This window comes from Lichenostomus cassidix, chromosome 2 (assembly GCF_008360975.1).
Source record: "Lichenostomus cassidix isolate B80296 chromosome 2, HeHo_3.0, whole genome shotgun sequence".
Classification (NCBI taxonomy): Eukaryota; Metazoa; Chordata; class Aves; order Passeriformes; family Meliphagidae; genus Lichenostomus; species Lichenostomus cassidix.
In genome coordinates, this window is record NC_139482.1 from 140,009,722 (window position 1) to 140,025,771 (window position 16,050).

The window sequence follows — 16,050 nt, forward strand, 5'->3', positions numbered from 1 at the left end:
CGGTGTCCCTAATGAAGACAAAGCTTAATTGGGTAAAATCATGGTGGGAAAGTGTTGGGGTTTAATCATTTGCATATCAGAAATCAGTTAGGCTGGGGGTTTTGTTTGTGTCACAATGATTACTCATCTTTCCATCCCAGCTGTCCAGACCAGGAAAGTGAATATAAAAAGGTTGATGGATCTGTCCAGACCATCCTCTGGATCTTGAGCATGCCAGACAAGTGTCCCAGAGCCAGGGAATAAAGGCTCATCTTAGTCAGACCCCTCTTGAGCTCTGACTTGGAAGTGCACAGCCTCTCTTGCCATGTGCCCAGATCTCCATGAAGCAAGGTCTTTTCAAAGCAGGCGCCTAGCTTCCAGCAGAAGAACACTTGATAATCAGGCTCTTGGACAATGAGGTGGTGTTCCCAGCATCACACTGCCACCAAAATATGCAAAAAGCATCTCTCAGAAGTAAAAGCATTCCATTCTGGAAAAGCACTTGAAAGCCAGTTCATTAGCTCTTTATTTTCACCAGCCTAATTGGAATTCCCAACTACTTTATTTACTTTTTTCTGCTGTCATCTGAATTTGCAAGCAAATTTTCTGAGTTGCCCCTACTACAAACTGTCACCTGTTGGTAGGAATCCTGCTAGAAGGAGGAAGAAACCCTCCTTCATGTACCATGTATGTGTACAGATGATGTTGGTACAAGATCTTCAAGATGTCTGCAGCAAGTCATCTCCTCCTAGAACAGGATGTCACCTGAGGCCAGTTCTTACTTCTTATTTCTATTTCAGAGCACCTCAAGTCACACATCGGGTTGATGAAACAACATAAAGCAAAGCTGGAGGCTGTGCCAAATAGTTCATAACCATGAAGGAAAACTTGGCAGAGGGCAGAGAAAGGAAGGGTTGAATTAATGGTAATGCATGTGTCTGAGTGGTTTTAATGTGTTTGTTTTATGTTAGCTTTCTTAGATGTTGTCAGCTGTTGTTAAATTTTGTACACCTAACAGCAAAGATGGTATTAATGAAAATAGAAGCAGTATGGGCATTTACTGAATTTAGAAGTCGATCCAGATGCCCTTTCACTGGTAGTTGGATTTTATTATAAAAATGTCTACCTTTTTGATTTGGAGTCACCCAACAAAACCAGTCCTTGGCTCAGATGGATGTTTGACTTAAGTTCTGATGTTCTCTTTTTCCTCTTTTTAAACTAAAAAAACCCTTAGCTTTAAAAAAATGATACAGTATTTGCAGAATCAATAGAAAAGCTGACCCAGATAAAAGTGCACAAAAATTGGTTTCATGCCCTAGAACTTTTCCTGCATGCTTTTTGATGCAATGTATCTGATCCTTCAAAAAGGAGGTAACATACAGTGATCTCAGCAGCTTTGAAGAATTGTTCTGGAAGAATAACAAGGAGTACTGGAGAAAGGGGTGTGCACTTGTATGGTTTTCTCCCCATCATTAAATATGTCATGAGACTGAAGAAATTTAATGTCATGTTGCTGGTTATGTGGAAGGATAAGATAAAGTTTGTATGAAATCTGATTTTGTCTGATTTTTAAAAGGTGAAAGTGCATTTCTTTTGAACAGTCGTCACAGCAGGATGTGAATTGCACTTTATCTTCCATGGTTCAAATGTGCTTCTGCTGAAATGAGTGGCAAAGGTGTATCCCAAGTAGTAGCAGGGTTCTGTCTCAGAAATCTAATTATGTCCTCCATGGTGAATCAATGTAGAAAGCTGTAAAAAGCATCTGGTGCTCCAGATATATTCCAGTAGAATCTTAGAATCATAGAATGGTTTGGGTTGGAAGAGACCTTAAAGATCATTTCATTCCAACCCCCCTGCTGTGGGCAGGGACACCTCGCACTAGAGCAGGCTGCTCAGAGCCCCATCCAGCCTGGCCTTGAACACTTCCCAGGATGGGGCATCCACAGCTTCTCTGAGCAACCTGTGCCAGTGTCTCACCACCATCACAGCAAAGAATTTCTTCATAATATCTAATCTAAACCTACTCTCCTTGAATTTGAACCCATTCCCCCTTGTTCTGTCACTGCATGCCCTTGTAAATATTCTTGACCCACCTTTCCTGTAAGTTCTCTTCAGGTACTGGGAGGCTGCAATTAGGTCACCCTGAAGCCTTCTCTTCTCCAGGCTGAACAATCCCAATTCTCTCAACCTTTACTCATAGAGGAGGTGCTCTGTCCTTCTAATCATCTTTGTGGCCTCCTCTGGACACTCTCCAACAGATCCATGTCCTTCCTGTGCTGAGGACCCCAGAGCTGGACACAGCACTGCAGGTGGGAACTCACGAGAGCAGAGCAGAAATCACTTGCCTCAACCTGCTGCCCATCGGGCTTTTGATGCAGCTGAGGATGTTTGTCTTTCTGAGCTGCAAACACACATTGCTGGCTCCCATCCAGCCTCTCACCCAGCAGCACCCCAAGTCCTCAGCAGGGCTGCTCTCAATCTGCTCACCCCCCAGCCTGTGTTGGTACCAGGGGTTGCCCCGACCCAGGTGCAGCACCTTGCACTTGGTCTTGTTAAACCTAATGAGATTCCCATGGGCACACTTCTCAAACTAAGCCAGATCCAAATCTTAATTTTTTTCTAATACAGGACTTAGATCTTGAGGAGTCACACATTCAGTGAACATGTGTTGCTTTGCTTTTCAGAAACATCCCAGGCTGTTCAGGGCTGTGTACACAGATGCATAACAAATTAGTGTTCAATACAGACATCAGTGCAGTGAAGGTGATAAATTGATAGGATAGATTTGTGGGACACCAAGACTGACAAGCTGTAGGGGAGTTTAATTCCATCCCTTTGTATTCTTGGCCTTAAAAGTTAAAGTCTAGCTGGAGGGGAAGGATGGGCCCAGAGTTACTGATTCTTAACAGAATAAGCAGACACAGTGCCCAGGCTGGGTTGTCTATCCCCAGGATGGGGAGAAAAGGCCACAAAAGCAACTGCTTTGTGGGGATTTCCACAACCCTTCCCAGTCTTTGGGGTCAGTCGATTTTTTTAAGTGCTCATTGTATGCAGACTTTCCCCTTTTGGCTCCATTTACTGGAGCATGGTGAAACTGAAGCAACAGGGCTGGGGCTTTGCAGCTGGAAGAAGTGCAGTGGGCAGGAACGTGCCCCAGGAGATGCTCCCATCAAATAGGAGCTCCAGGAGCTTGCAGTGAGGAGAGCAGCTGAAGCTCAGGACCAAGCAGGAACATATAGCAATATATAAAGAACTCCAGGCAACTTTTCCTACAGTCTGTGGCTCCCTCATATCCTGTAGCTGAAAATAGGTCACCTGGCACAAGTGTAGGGGCTGCTGACCCAGGTACATCCCACTGAACTTCCCAGGTATAGGGACATGGACACCCTGAAAACAAGAGACTCAGTAACACCTAACAGTGCTGGTCTTCATGAGTGAATGAAGCACAAATACAATTATTTGAGAGGAGCAAAGTGCTTTTTTAGCTTTATGTTTATACCTTGTGCTCATTTTGTTTCTTACACCACTTTTGCACTGATGGCTGCTGTGTTTCGCAGGAATTTGCCAAACACAGCAATTTGGTGCTTGCAGCCAAAAGTAGGAATGGTCTAAACAGCCGGAAAAGGGAAACCCCTTCCTCTTGTATTTATTTTCATGGCAGCAAAATGTAGTCACTGTCTGGTCTTGATCAGTCTTGTTTTTTCCCTTTTGTTTGGTTTTTTTTGCTTTTCAGCTTGAGGGTTGAGGGAAACAAAAGAGGGAATGAATAAAGAGCAAGGGAAAAGAGTGATTGCTGCTGGGCTCTGTCATGTGGTGAGGAAATCAGGCTGAAACTGGAGAGACCAGGCCAAACCTAACAGTCCTACTGGGAGGCCTTGAATTGTGTCACTCTGACAGTGGATCTAAGCAGTGAAAATAGCTGGTGATGTTTCTGGCTGCAGTCTAGCATCATCCATATGTGGAGCTGTGATGATGGGCTGCTGCTCACAGCACTTTTCCCACCTGCCTGCTCTTACAGGCAGCCTTGTGGGATGAGCCCCATCCTTCCCTTCAAAAAATAAATTGCCACATGGATTTAGACCATGAGGGCTGATATGAGGTAGCATTTTTCCTATTGTGTTTGCTTCAGTTCTGTCTTTTGTTTTTTTCTACTGTAACACTGCTGTTGTTATGAGCTTGAGTATTTGGTGGGTAGTGGAAAGAGTGTGTGATTTTTGACTCTGTCACCACTTTTCAACTTATACCATGTCTCTCCATCAAACTTGTATGACACCTGGATGGATTTGAACAGGGACTGCAACACTACAAGCATGGGGAAGAGTGGCTGGAAACCTGCCCAGGGCAAAAGGACCTGGAGGTGCTGGTCAACAGTGGCTGAACATGAGCCAGTGTGTGCCCAGGTGGCCCAGAAGGCAGTGGCACCTGGCTTGTATCAGAAACAGTGTGGTCAGCAGGACCATGGCAGTGATAGTCCCCCTGTGACGCTGGTGAGGCCACACCTCAAATCCTGTGTCCAGTTCTGGGCCTCTCACTACAAAAAGGACTTTGAGGGACTGGAGCTTGTCCAGAGAAGGGCAGTGGAGCTGGGGAAGGGCCTGGAGCACAAGTCTGATGAGGAGCAGCTGAGGGAGCTGGGGGTGTTTAGCCTGAAGAAAAGGAGGTTCAGGGGAAACCTTATCACTCTCTACAGCTCCCTGAAAGGAAGCTGTAGCCAGGTGGAGGTTGGTGTCTTCTCCTATGTAACAAGTGACAGAATTAGAGGAAATGGCCTCAAGTTGCACCAAGGGAGTTTTAGATTGGATATTAGCAAACAGTTTTTCACAGAAGGAGTGGTCAGGCACTGAAACAAGCTGTCCAGTGAAGTCACCATCCCTGGAGGTATTTAAAAGACATGTAGACAGGATACTTGGGGAAGTGGTTTAGTGGTACATTTGGCATAAAGGTTCTTTCCAACATAAATGATTCTGTGACTAAGAAAGAGGACATCCCATGGTGTTGAAAATTAATTAGCAGATTAACAATCCACTGCTTGGTTGTTTAAAAATAAAAGTTTCTGCTGTACATATGTTGGGCAGCAAAAATGTCCAACAGCAGTGCAGCAACCACTGTGTTGGAAAACAGTTCTCAGTCATGGCCCTGGCAGAGGAGGCATCCAACTACTGTTTTCTGACACATTTATTACTATGGGCAAGTAGGTAACTAACCAGAGGGTTAGAATCTGAAATGCAGGGTTTAAGAGGAATAATGTGAAAAAGTTTAACCTTACTAAAAGCCAAATAAATTAATAATGAACTTTTTCATATCCAGAACCCTACAGGACATCCCTCTTTGGTTGAATTTTCTTACGCGATCAAATATTCTTCTCCTTGCTCTAAACCCCTTGCTGCCAATTTAAAATAGTACGAGACTGAGATTTCTCACCCTTCAAGAAAACACTTTGATTTGTTGAAGGAAGCCAGGAACAGTTAAGGAGATAGGAAAGAAAGTAATATACCTTTCTCTGTGCTGACATCTGCAACTGGGGGATGTGTTGAAAAGTAAATATAATCCGCTTTGAGCAGTGCTTTCCCATTCTCTTTCATTCTGGTTCAGTGCTCTGGTTCCCAATGAATTAGACTCAACAATGGAAAGTGATGTGCAGAAAGGCTGTAGGACCTCAGTGAAGAGGCAGGGGATCATCCCTTCGTGCTGGGGCTGTGGGGTTAATGTTGTTTTGTGTGCAAATTTTTCAAGAGAGCACTGAGATGAGAAGTGGCAGAATCACCCTCTGTCTGTCTGTCTGTCCAGTGCTAGGCAAGCCAGGCCAGGACCCTCGCCAGCCCCTGTCTCACCTTACAGCCAAGGCCAACTGCAGCTGCTGCCAGCAGCCACACCACTTCTTACCAGCTTCAAATAAAACTATGGATGGGCACATCCTGGCCCTGAGCAGCCTGTTGGAGCAGCCAAGGGTTGGAGCAGTCCCCTGGGGGTGACAGTCAGGCAAAGGTGGCCTCGATGGCTGCCCTGGCTGCCTGGCTCAGCCATCCACTTCCCTGGATTATCACCCTCCTGCTTCTCCCTAGAGGGATATGAGATCAGTTTCATGCTCATAGAGAACATGTTTCCTGAAATCTTCTGAAGCTCTAAGAGAGGGGGAATAGTTTCTAGGACAGTGCTGCACAGTGAAAATGTGCCTAAACCTATGAAATTTCCTTCTTTTTTTTTAAAGACAGCTATTTTGTTTTTTGCTCTTATTTACTCTTATTTTGCTGTTATTTGCTCGTTGTTTATTTTTATGCTTCCAAATATTTCCAAAAGCAGCTGGTAGTATCAAGAAGGCATTTGCAAAGAGGGCTTTTGTCCGTGCCTGTAGCTTGTAGAAATTTTCTTGGAGGAGGCTAAGGCTGGAGAGCTCCAGAATGATGGAGCCTTGGAATGACTGTCTGAGACAGCTTCTGCTCACAGATCCCTGCAAATGGTGCAGCATGGATAAGGACCTCGTGTGAGGGTGGAGAAGATGACTCTTGGCAGGGTCCTCCTGCTCTGTCTTTTCCAGGTCAACACCACTGGTTTTCCCAGGGAGCTCAGGGACTGCCTGCAGCAGCTGCTGTGGGGTGGAAGTACCCCTCTATTTTTAAGCTTTGTTCAAAAGGCTGGAGAAGGACAGCTGAGTGCCAAGTGGGATAGGGATAAGACCGCTGTGGATGGAGTGGTGTGGGAGATACCCTGTGGTCACTCCAAGCATCAGTGTCCACACAGTGTGTGTGTTCTTTATGCAGAGACCTCAGAGCACTTTGAGGTTTTTTTGTGGCTTTTTCACTGTGTATTTAGGTTTTTAATGTTAACTCTCAGTTGTATTTTAAGTCACAGGGATGTGGGCAGGGATGGGTTAATTTTAATAGCTTTATGAAAAGGTGTTGAAGGCAAGGATTCTCATGAGCACATTAGCACATGGTACTTGAGGTCTGCCAGGTTTGGTGCATACTTAATGAGGACTAAACCAGTAGCCAGGAGCTGTTGGGGCTCTTGGGATCTTTTGGTGTAACTGGGATTTTCAGTGTGTGGAGACAGACGACTTTCAAGAACATTTGTATCTGCTAATCATGCTGTAATAACAGTCTGCAGTCGAGAGGCTGCAAACCCCCCATTTCCAGCACAGCTGCGTATATTTAATTCGATAGAAGGCATTCCTAGTCTGCTGTTAGAAGTAATTCAGATTGCTAAGGTGGTAATTTTGATCATGGTGGTTTTTAGGGAAATACAGGTGTAAGCTACACTGAAAAGTTAATAAATGCCTGGTGTGATACAAACACCAGCAAGTGAGGAGCAGGGATGTGGTGGGTGGCTGCCAGCGCCCCACCCTACATCCTGGGCTTGCCCTATTCCTGCCTCGCTGAGCCAGCGGCAAAGGAAAGCAACATCCTGGGCACATCAGCTTAGTGAAGGAAGTTTTTCCTGACCTGTTGCCTGTACCACCAATTTTGGGCGTTGGAGCAGTCAGGCAATTTGATGGGTCACCAGCAGTGCTGTTGGGGAGCACCAAAGCCGGTGGAGCTGTGGAGGATTGGCACGACCTGCTCTGTGGGGATGCTCTTGGCTGACCCCAGGGTTTTAACCACCAAGCTTGCAGGAGCAGAACTTGAGAGGAGTGTGGGGTTTACTTTCCTTCATCTCAAGCACAGCTGGGGAAAGCAAGTGCTTTCAGGGCTTCCAATTCCGTTTCTCTCTGTAAAATATGCTTTTGCAAAATTGATAATTTCTGTAGGCTGAGAGAGTCTCAAAGGAACTTTTCTGTCAAGCATCTAAAAAGTACCATTATTTCTCTTCCTTGTTGTAACAGCAGCTTGAGATTTACCTTTTAGCTCTCTAAAGATATCTCGACAATCTCTCTTTTTTGTGGAAAACTCCATGATGAATAAAGCAAAATAATCCCATTTTCAGGTGGTTTGTGCTGTAATGTTTGGGTTGCAGAAACCATGTAGAGTGCTGGTGTTTATCAAGTATTTAAAAGCCTTTTTGTTTATTTTGTTTTGTTTTCCATGAGATGTTACTTTTTTTGGAAAGCATCTAGAATGATGAAGCAGCTGGTGGCTGAGTCTCCTGCTCAGTGTGCAGAGAATGAAGATTGGCTGGGATAGCTGGAGTTATTCACTGCATGCTGTGGGCCACATAAACACACAAACAGGCAATTCTTGTGGAGCAGGAGGTGTGTGGTAACTCATAAACCACCATTAACTGTTCTGTACCTGTACTCAGCATGACACCTCATGAGAGTCAGCAGATAGAGATCTCCCCAGCTCTTGTCCATTACTCTGCGGGTGTTGCAGTGGCACAGCTCATGTAGGTGAGATGATGATGGCTGTATGAATGCCCTCCTGTGCAGAGGGGAGGTCTGGTCTGAATTTGCCTGATACCAGCACTGAGATGCATTTCAGGGAAGTGGTGTTTGTGGCAAGGAAAGCTTCTGCCTTGTGCTGCCTTGGAATAAGCATGTCCCCGTGGGAGGCTGCTCAGGAGCTGCCTACGCAGGGATGCTCAAGACAAACAAACTCAGGCAAGGGTTTTCATTAATAATCACCTACCTGTTGAAAAAAGTTGATGTTTCTGTATGAAACGTTTGTGACTCCTTCATTTCACTGTTGCCTAACTCCAAGCATTCAAAAGCAGTAGCAGATCTCCCAAAACTGTGAAATAGTTTGAAAGATCTGAAATATGTATGTGTGTATATATATACATACACACATATATTACCAACTTGTTTCTGAGCTGTTACATTAAACCCAAATCATATTCTCATAGCCACGAGGGGCAGAAACTTTTTGCATACTTGCTGAAGAGGATCATGCAGTACAAGTACAACAGCAGGGGATTGGATTTAATAACCCTGAAGATTTCTTTCTGCTTTGTGTTTCCAAAAGTGGAGATCCTTGCAGAAGCTTCACCAGCTGGGTCATTAGGAGAAGTACCAAAAATTGGGAGGGTCAGTATGCAATCCCAAGAAGCGACAGCACCATACACACACATATATATATATTTATTTTACTTAAATGTTCTAAGCAGAGATTTGAAATCAGGGGAAGGACCGGGCTGTGTTGCACTGGAGGTGATTTTGTTTTTCTTTGGAAGTGTTTTATTCATAGGTTTGGATTTAGTTTGGCTGGCAAGCTGTAGGGTCACTTTTGTGTGTTGGATGCAGCACTGAAGAAACAGGATTTCAGATACCAGTTTTAGTAAAAGATAACCAGACTAAACCATTAAATACAGAAACAGCTTCATCCTAAGCCTACCATGTGAGAATGGAGAATTTAACCCAAAAGAGGGAGGAAGGGCAGCAGAAGGTGGCCTGCTGGGTCCCAAAGTGTTGAAGGTATAAATAGCACAAAATCTGCAGCTATCCCATGTGTTTTATTTCTCTCTTACAATTCAGTGAAACTAGCATTTTTTTGCCTTACTCTTAGACGGAGCAAAGCAGGAAGCAGCTTCCCTTTTATCTGTGAATAAACATGCAGCTTTTTCTAGCCTAAGCTCTTAAAATATGGTTATGGTTGTGTAATAGCTTCTGGCTTCCCAGCTCCTCCAGTAGCCAGTGTGCTCTTTCAGGAAATCAAGTCATATCTTCCTTTGAAAAGATCCAAAAAAATATCAACCTAACCTGCTGGGATGCAGCAAAAGGCTCCAAGTGATTTCTTTTAGGTTCATCAGCCAACCTTCCTCAGGCCAGACAATAGGAGTCTGTAGTTTCAAACCCAAATACTTTCAGCTTGAGCTGAAAATGCAGGTTGTGGTCACAGTTCTGCTGAAGCAATCAATAAGCTTTTGCCTCTTTTCCTGGGGGGCTTGTGGGGTGGTTTGCTGTTTGTATTTCTTTTATTCAGAGCAGTCCCTTGGCTGTTTATTATCTCTTTAGCCATTCTTGCAGACCTGTAGGCACAGTGTTTTTCAGGTGTGTGTACAGCCACTGCCAAAAGGGAATATTTTTCTATCAGTTCTGCTCTTGCAGCTGCTGAAGCTAAACCTTCCTCTCCTGTTTTTTTAGGGGGAAAAAAAAAGCAAAAATGAGGAAAGCCAACTTTAGCTTTGGGACACAGCAGGTGAGTCCCTTTAAGGAGAAGTAAAATTTTGATGGCATTCTGTAGTAGTTCCCAGTAGCCAAAGAGTTTATTCTGGAATGTGTTGGCTGCAGCAGATGTTTTGTGGGTATTTCCAGTGCAAGCCACAGTGGTGGTACCTTGGGACATCAGTGTGTGAGTGCTCTCCACTGTCTGCTTGGCCTAAGAAATGTGGATTTCTTTTTCCCCCCCTGAGAGGCTCCCAAGATTCATCATGTTACTGTAAAAGGGCTGGAGGACCGTATCTTTCAAACTCTGCTTTTCAATTGTCACTGGAAAGGGGAATTGCTGGAATTCCTGCTGCCGCCATTCTTGGTGCTGGTGAAAAAGCTAAATCACCAGTCGTAGAGGGGAAGGGATGGCTCCTATTTCCTTCTCTTTTATTTTTCTCCCTGACTTACATGATTTTCCCCACTTTGTAGGTATCAGAAGTATTGCTCGCCTTCCAAGAGACTCCCGGGATGTAAGAAATCAAGTGCTGTGAGTGAGTAGCTTTTTCTTCCATTTTCCTTTACATGACAAAACCAAGCTTGCCCAAAACAGAAGGAGAATTTTTTAATTTTTTTTTTTAATTTTAAAGACACTTCAAGAAATGTTTACAGCAAGCAAATCCAGTCTTTCGGAACCAGTTGAGTGCCTTTGGCACCTCTTTGCAACCCACAAAATAAAGTTAGCATTGTATTACCACATAGAGTGAATAATTATCTCACTACAGATACAAACCACATGAATGCATTTAACTGAGAATATGGTCAGCAGAATGGACCATTAGCACCATCTGAAGCTTGTTTGTTGTTTCCAAGCTTTACCAGCTATGGAAAGACAGAATCTTGCTGAAGAGTTGAGGCATTCCTTGGGAAATGAGCTCCCATCTTTTGCAAGGGGAAAAGAGCACAGATTGGCTGTGAGGTTGTTTTTGTGTGTGTGGACAACAGCCCAGCCCTGTCCTCAAAACAGGAAACTGTCCAATATTTCGGTCTTCCCTGATGTGATAAAATAGCTTTGAAGGAAGTTTTATATCACAGGAGACACGTGCACACTTGCTTCAAAATAGCTTAGCCAGGAGCTTTTATATATATATTAAAAACAAAACAAAACAAAAACCCCTGAAAATGTATATTTAAAAGCAACTGCCCTGTGACCTTTTCCTATGCATTGCTAAAGGGTGTGACCTAGGATTTCCCATCAGCTGTGGCTAGTCTGCAGCTCTCCAGGTGGATCAGCCAGTGCTATTCTAAATGAACCTCAGGAGGGCCTGGTTGGAGCCCCTGATTGCATGCCTGGCACAGTGTGGGCTCCCAAGGCAGCTTCTCTGCTGTGGTGTGAGGCTGGATAACACGGCTAAAATTTGGGTGCTGTTGTTCTGGGCTTCGTTGCTTTCTGTAAGTAATTTTTATTACTAGAGGGGTTGGATAAAGGGTAGTTTTGGTGGGTTTTTTGAGGTTTTTATGATCAGCTGAACTCCTGTCCTGTTTTCAACCTGTTCTGTGGTGATGGAAATCTCTGGTTACTTGAACATCAGCAGAGTTTTGTTTCTATTTTCCTTTCAGTGGCTTAAGACTGTTTTCTGTTACAACAAAAATATACCTGAGCTAGAACAGAATAAAGCCCCAAATTGAAATCAGCCTGAAAAAGAAAGGGCTAGTTTTGTTAAAGGAGAGAAACCAAGTCCATCTGTGTTTGCTAAAGACATGGTAAAAATTCCCTAATAAAAGCCTCTAACAAGCATTCAGAAACTGGTAAGCACAAAAAAAAAATCCTTTTATGAAGGATACTGGCAATGAGTGCAGTTATTGGAGGAAAAAAAAGGATGTGAAATGATGACAGTGTCTTGTATTGATCTCCGTCAGTAAGGTCCATGGTTCATATTCTTCCTTTGAATCACAAATGTTTTCTTCTAACTCCTTGGTGTTTAGACTGTCACACAAGACCTGCTAATTGAGCTGTGGGGCTTATTTTTTGTGAGTCGCTTACAAAGCATTGCACAGGGTGGGCTCTGGCCTCTGTTTTTTTACAGCTGTGTTGGCTTCAGAATGATAGGAAGAGTAGATACCAATTTAAGTGAAGAAAATTCAGTAGAAAGATGCCACGTGTATATATCATGTCTCTCAAAGTAGATCCACATGCTAGAAAATTGCTTTGCTCATGTCAAAATCAAAACTTGATTGTTTTTCTGTTTGGTAAGGCAGTGTTGAAATGTGGGAAGCATTCTCAGGTGCTAATGAATCTACATCCTAATGCACCCCTGTGGTGGTTGGTTCCACGAACTGGTTGAATATGGGGATCTTCCCTTGCTCTTTAAAGGAGGACTTGCTGGTCCCAGGTGGATGTTGTCTGAGTTGTTAAGTCAAAATAAAACATCATTGCTGATGCAGGCATGTAATCCCCAGGTGCCTCTGATATATCATAGCTGTGTTGAGATGATGAGAGATACATCAAGGGTAGCCTCCTTGAAAGCTCCCCAGGCAGCTGGTGTATGGTCTCAGATGGCTCTGAAATTACTGCAGCAAGACACAGTCACAGCTCAGCAAGGAAAGGAGACTGCAAGTTCCCATTTACCTGTCTTCTCACACTCTGGCTGCATGACAGGAACAGAGGAGCATGAGATGGCTGCAGTGGGATAATGCTGACTGAGAAACTATCTCCTGCTCAGAAGCTCAGGAAAACCCAGAGCTAGAAGAATTTGGTTCCTGTGTGTCTGCTTTCTCTGTCCTCTTTCAGTATTGCCCTGCAAAATGTTTCAGGATCAGTAGTTTCATGAGAGAATTGATGTAGAGAAGGAAAAAGAGGCTTCCTTGTCATTTCCCTTTTTCTGTTTGCCTGCCAGCACCTGGAGGTGAAACATGCCAGTGGCTGCTCCCAGAGGTGCCTATTCCCAGTGAGGGGTGGCAGAGTGGGTTGCAGCAGTGGCTTGGGGTGGCTTTAACACCTTGGCAGAGGAGCCTAATCAAGAGCTGACACATGGTGTTATGAGCAGTCAGGGAAGGTGTTGGTTTGGGAAGCTCCTGCCACTTCTATTTGTGAGCAAGCTGCGAGTGGCAGTTGTTTCACCTGTTAGGCTTTAATGCACCGTCCCTTTATAAGGCAGCATCTCTGTCCTGCTATTTAAAAGCAGTACCCACTTCATTATGGGCAGGATTCCCCTGATGGAGTTCTGTTCTCTGAGCAGTGCAGGGCAGAGCTATCTCTTGGTGGGGAAGCAAGCCCTGGGAGGATGCAGAGGAGGGCTTCCTTCAGCTTGTATGTACTCGGGGAGAAGCATCCCCAGCTGGAGTGTGCCTGTGTGGCTGCTCTCCCACCCCAGGACACTCTGTGTCACACAGGTTGGTGAGGTTGCTGCAGATCACAGGTTGCCCAGGGCATGCTGCAGCGTTTGATTGCAGAGGCACAGCAGGTCTGGCAGGGGTAAAGGAAGGACAGAGAACCTGTCCTTTGGGCAAAAGGAGCTTGGAAAAGTTAACTCATTTATGTCAAGGCTTCTGGATGTATAACTTTATGAAATACACTTGTTGCAGTAAACTGTTCTCTTATCAGGAATTTAGATGGATTTGGGGTTATTTTTGTTACTGGGAGCTTGAGCAGAGAATTTGCAAACATTTTCTGCAAAGAAAATGACAACAGTGTGTCTTAGGAGTGCCAGCACTAGGTACAGAAACACCTTTGCCAAATGCATCAGTTGTGCTGCCTCCTTGCTCTTACATGGGGCAAGAGTTTGGGCTCCAGCTGAGGCAGCCCTGAAAGACTGAAACTGTCACTTGTATTTGTCAGCAGCAAAACCACCTCTCCAAACAGTGCACTCCTCACAAAATCAATGCTCATTCTCCCAGTGCTCAATCAGGCAACTGTCTGGAAATTTTGGACAGACTGTGTTTTATTTTTAAAAACGGGGGGGGGAATACTATTATAACTGAAGGATAAAGATGTAGAGGAGAAGTTGGTTGGAGAGCAGGAGAAATTTAGTCAGGAGAGATGAGGCTTAGCCAAAATCCTCCGTTACATTCCAAGATGAGAAGGGGTAAGGAGATTTCTTTCATGTAACTGCAAATCCACAGTTCATATTGCAGCCCAGGGTAGAAAAGAGGTCAGGTTTTCCCAAGAGTTGAGTGCTACCTGGGCTTTGGTAAGGATGGGGTTGCTGCCCCTGGCTCTCCAGCAGCCCCAGTGTGGTGGTCCTTTGGGATCTTGCTCCATTCTTATTTTTGATAGTGTCTCTTCTTCCTTTTCTTTTCCATTTAAGTATGATGTCACAAATGACATCAGTCCAATAACTGCCTGTGGTTGTCATAGCCACAGTCTGTGACACCCAAACAAAGCAGCAGGAAACCAAAGCTGGCATACAAATGCTGTAATATTCATCACATTCCTTTTGGTTAATATCTGAGTGGTTAGGTATTTGTTTTCCATTGGGAAAAAAAAAAGAGGAAAGGGGCTTAAAAGCAAAAAGTTGAGTAATTGAGGGGGAGGAAGGTGGTTTCCAACTTCATCTGACCAATGTAGCTGCGCTTCTCCCTCCCAGTACTCTTCCACTTAGGTAATGTTGCTCTGGCTTCAATACTCATCTCTCTTCTGCAAATGTTCCCATCGTTGCAGACCACATGGTGATGCTCCTCATGGACAAGGCAATGGGAGACATTCCACTGCCTCAAACAGAAGTTGTGTCCCCAGGGCAAGGCCTCCCAAAGGCTGGCAGTGAGGGCCAGCAGCAGCCACGAGTCAGCCAGCTTTGACTGCTGGATGGCTGAGGTTGCCATTCTTGTGGTGCATGAATAGAGTATAGAAGGGGTTTTTCTGTCTTTTAGGGGGATTAGATGTGATGGGGGAGTGGTTGTTTGTGGTTCTTTGTTTTGTTTCTTGAATCTGTAAAACAAGCTTTCCTGGGTGAGCAGCAGAGCTCGTTTGCCCCTGCAAGATTTAATTACTCCTTCAGAGCTTTGCACAGTTGGCCTAATAGTAGGAAGGTGCTTGCTGCAAAAAAATAATTCCAATAATGTAACAAAAAAATTAAATAAATTACAGAAATAGATCTGGTACGAGCACTGCATTTGCGAGACAGGCACTGGAGGCAGGTGGTCAGGGCTTGCTGGGAAGGAGCCACCTAAGCCCCTCACTGCTGCAGGCATGTGGGGAGCTGTGCTCCCTGTGCCCCTCACCAGAACGTCCCCTTGCCCAGAGCCATCCCACTTTGTGTCCCCACAGGGATGTACTGACCCTGAGGGCTCCAGCATGGCTTCCCCAAAATATTTGGGCACATGCTTCCTGGGCTGAGCCAGATAACTCCCCAGGCCTGCCTGAGCTGGGAGCAGACAGCAAGCACACAGGGAGCAGCGTCCGGCTCAGGATTCAGGCGTTCGGTGCCGTGGCTCCTGCTGGTGCTTGCAGGGAGGTGCTCATTATATAATAGCTGGTGGTTGATTAATATGCTGTGAGTCAGAAGTGCCAGGGTATTTTAGCTTTCTCTAGTTGCTATGGAAACGTTATTTTAACAAATAGCTTTTTAATATTTAATTAAAACTCAGTTTTTGGCAAGCTGGAGTAAGAACTATTACAATTACTACTACAAAGGGTTAGCAGTGGTGTATTCCAGAGCCACAGTTTTTTTTGGTTGTGCCCATGTCGTGTGTCCCCCACTCCAATCTGTCAGCTTCAAAAAATTTAAAAAAAAAACCAAACAAGTAAAATTCACTAATTTATTGGTTGTGAGGAACGTATTCTTGTTCCTAAGACACAAAGCAAATGTAATGCAAATCTGCAGTTACTCTTCACAATTGAAGGTTGTCACTTCTTTCAGTGTAAAGTGCCAAGGCAGCTCTGTAAGGACAAAGCAGTGTGATAGCGTTTATTAATTGCTGCTGTGTCACTGGTGTTCCTTCTACCTTTGCCTTCTGAATGAGATCATTCCTGTTTTGTTTGCTTCGTGTTCCCTCTGTGTCAGGTTGGATGCTTTTCCCTCGCCAGCTTGTGGAGGAGGCTGGTGCTGTGTCCG

At 44.6% G+C, this 16,050-nt stretch overlaps 1 protein-coding gene across 11 annotated transcripts in view; it reads left to right on the forward strand.

Moving 5' to 3' along the window:
- Window positions 1–16,050, forward strand: part of ZHX2 (zinc fingers and homeoboxes 2) — a 74,620-nt gene that overhangs the window by 21,226 nt on the left and 37,344 nt on the right. For 3 of the 11 annotated variants that reach the window (XR_014850241.1, XM_085053492.1, XM_085053485.1), the window contains exons 2-3: window positions 9,995–10,049; window positions 10,490–10,551. The exons of 1 other annotated variant lie outside the window; for it this stretch is intronic. The gene's annotated coding sequence lies outside the window, so the exon portion shown is untranslated. Of the gene's footprint in view, window positions 1–6,855; window positions 8,939–9,994; window positions 10,050–10,489; window positions 10,556–11,319; window positions 11,450–16,050 lie in introns of those variants that run through there. 7 more of the 11 variants (XM_085053486.1, XM_085053491.1, XM_085053489.1 and 4 more) reach the window with 7 other exon arrangements.